This window comes from Echinops telfairi, unplaced genomic scaffold (genome assembly GCF_000313985.2).
Source record: "Echinops telfairi isolate 266 unplaced genomic scaffold, ASM31398v2 ScPeMD7_9;HRSCAF=40, whole genome shotgun sequence".
Classification (NCBI taxonomy): domain Eukaryota; kingdom Metazoa; phylum Chordata; class Mammalia; order Afrosoricida; family Tenrecidae; genus Echinops; species Echinops telfairi.
In genome coordinates, this window is record NW_022103906.1 from 45,806,139 (window position 1) to 45,809,479 (window position 3,341).

At 47.9% G+C, this 3,341-nt stretch overlaps 1 pseudogene; it reads left to right on the top strand.

The window, feature by feature from the left end:
* Positions 1-1,262: 1,262 nt before the first annotated feature.
* On the top strand, positions 1,263-2,918 carry LOC101659555 (annotated as a pseudogene).
* Positions 2,919-3,341: the final 423 nt, after the last annotated feature.

Genomic DNA, 3,341 nt, shown 5'->3' on the forward strand with positions numbered 1-3,341 from the left:
AAAAAAAAAAAAAAAGAAAATTCCTCCACCTGGACTCACAGATCCACAGATGGACTGACAATCTAGCCACAACAGTGGATTCAAACACACCAACAATCTCAAAGATGGTGCAGGACTGGGAAACGTTTTATTTTCTATGACGTATAAGGTGGCCATACATCAGAGCCGATTTGACAGCAACTAACAACAACAGTCGGGTCTTATAAATAAAGCTGTATTTATTATATATTTGTATGTGTATGTAGATGTAGTGTTGTAACATAGCCCACACTGAATCTATTTGGAGAGGTGATGAGGTTTAAGTTACAAATTGCATATATAAGTCAAAAAGTATTGCAACCAGGTTCCAGTACATGTGTGCATGGGTGTATTCCAAACACAGTGTATTTAAACATGCCCCTGCATCAGTGCATGGCTGCAGGTAAGTTCTCTCAGGACGACCTTGGTCTTGGTCTTGTTAGAGCGCCTTCCCAAACAAGGCTTCCCTCAAAACCATGGCTTTGTCCAAATGTGGAGTGTGTGCAAGGGCAGCCACAGATGTCACTTCTGAAGGTTATAGTGAAGGTGTAGCGGGGAACACCAAGGGGGAATCTTGATACACTTTGCTCACAGGATACAAGACAGGTCATGAAGGCTTATTACGAAGAATTTCTAAGAAAATAAAATACTGCATCAATTAGAACAGCCGGGAGAGTTGAGACCAGGAATTTTGTCCCATCATGACAACACACTCGTTCATTCTGTCAAGGTAGAAAAGGCCGGCCCAGGAGAATTTCTTCTGGAAACCTAATCCCATCCGCCCTACAGGCAGCCCTGAGCATTCCTTTTCAAATTTCTTCGTGTTCCCCCAATGCAAAGAACATCTCAAAGGCGCATAGTTGGAGTCTCTAGAGGATGCTGAACTCAAACTCACACCAAGGCAATTCCAACTCACAGTGCCCTTACTAGCACAGGTTAGAACATCCCTGTGGGTTTCCAACACTGTAACTCTTCACAGTGGAAGAAAGCCTCCTCTTTCTCCCATGGAGAAGCTGGCGGTTTTGAACTGCTGACTTTGTGTTTCACGGCTCAATACACCACCAGGACTTAGAAGACACATGATCAGAATGTCCTCAGGAAAGGCGCTCCGGTGGTGCAGTTATTAAAAGTTTGGCTGCAAACCCAAAGGTCAGCAATTCGAACCCACCACTTGCTCCACGGGAGAAAGGGGTGGCAGTCTGCTTCCACGAAAATGTACAAGGATGTGCCACCCAGACTCCGCCATGTTGGGGCTTGTGGGTCCTGTGGCCCGCTGCCTCGGCCTTGCATGGACTCGGCCCTTCAACATCGCTGCACTAAGTCCAGCTTTTGCTGTGGGCCACCCAGCGGTGCTCCAGCCCAGCAGAGACTACACTGCGCAAACTTCTCCTTCACCAAAGGCAGGCACTGCCACTGCGCGAATTGTGACAGCCATCCGTGACGTGGTGGATGTCCAGTTTGATAATGGAGTACCCCCCACCCCCATCCTAACTGCCCTGGAAGTGAAATGCGGATACACCAGGCTAGTTTTGGATGTGGCCCAGCATTTGGGTGAGAATAAGGACCACATTGCTATGGATGGTACTGAAGGCTTGGTCAGAGGCCAGAAAATTCTGGATTCTGGTGCACCCATCAAAATTCCTGTTGGTCCTGAGACCTTAGGCAGAATCATGAGTGTCATTGGAGAACCCATTGATGAGAGAGGGCCCATCAAAACCAAACCATTTACTCCTCTTCATGCCGAGGCACCTGAGTTCGTGGAGATGAGTGTTGAGCAGGAAATTCTGGTGACTGGCATCAAGGTTGTGGATCTGCTGGCTCCCTATGCCAAGGGTGGCAACATCGGGCTTTTTGGTGGTGCTGCAGTTGGCAAGATGGTATTGATCATGGAATTAATCAACAATGTCACCAAAGTCCATGGTGGTTACTCTGTTTTTGCCAGTGTTGGTAAGTGGATCCGTGAGGACAATGACTTATACCACGAAACGTCTGAGTCTGGTGTTATCAACGTGAAAGATACTACCTCTAAGGTCGCGCTGGTGTATGGGCAAATGAATGAACCACCTGGTGCTTTGACTGGACTGACTGTGGCGGAATACTTCAGAGACCAAGAAGGTAAGGTATACTGCTGTTTATTGATAACATCGTTCTCTTCACCCAGGCTGGCTCAGAGGTGTCTGCCTTATTGGGCAGAATCCCCTCTGCTGTGCGTTACCAGCCTACCCTGGCTACTGATATGGGTACCATGCAGGAAAGAATCACCACCACCCAGAAGGGTCAATCACCTCTGTGCAGGGTATCTACGTGCCTGTGGATGACTCACCTGACCTGGCTCCTGCCACTACCTTTGCCCAGGTGGATGCTCCCACTATGCTATCGCGTGCTATCGCTGAGCTGGGCATCTATCCAGCTGTGGATCCTCTGGATTCCATCTGTGGCATCACAATCCCAGCATTGTTGGCAATCAACATTGTGATGTTGCCTGTGGGGTGCAGAAGATCCTGCAGGACTCCAAATCCCTCCAGGATCTCATTGCTATCTTGGGTATGGATGGACTTTCTGAGGAAGACAAGTTGACTGTATCCTGGGCACAGAAAATTCAGCGTTTCTTGTCTCAGCCATTCCAGGTTACTGGGGTCTTCACTGGCCATGTGGGGAAGTGGGTGCCCCTGAAGGAGCCCATCAAAGGATTCCAGCTGCTTTTAGCAGGTGAATATGACCATCTCCCTGCGCAGGCCTTCTGTAGGGTGGGACCCATTGAGGAGACTGTGGCAAAAGCTGATAAACTGGCTGAGAGCATTCTTGAAAGGGGTCCTTTGAGCCAACTGACCCTTGTGCACTCTCCTCCCCCCAATCCAAAAGCTTGTGTACTGTACAGGCCACACAAGAGCCCTGTTTGAAAATGTGTTCTGTCTAAAGCATATTTAAGGTCTCCAATAAAATGTACTTCCCTCAAAAAAAAAGAAGATGTACAAGGATGTACATCTACTTCACCTTGCTTACTGTGGACATGTATAAGACTGACATCATGTTTGGCAAAGTAGATGTTCCATGGAAAGGAAAGCAGCCACCAAGGAGATGGACTGGCACATGAGCTGCAAAAAAGAACTCAAGCCACCGATCATCCATGAGGGTGGCACAGAACTGGGCGACTTTTCATTCTGCTATTCATCGGGCCACCATCTGTCAGCAACAAAAACAACACCTGTACAAGGGCTAGCCCTGGGTATCTAAAAGAGGAAGCAATTTGAGTTAGCACACCTCACGGGCGTGGTTAGCTCTAACATACTGGGTTTTTTAATATGGGGCGGTTAATAATATAA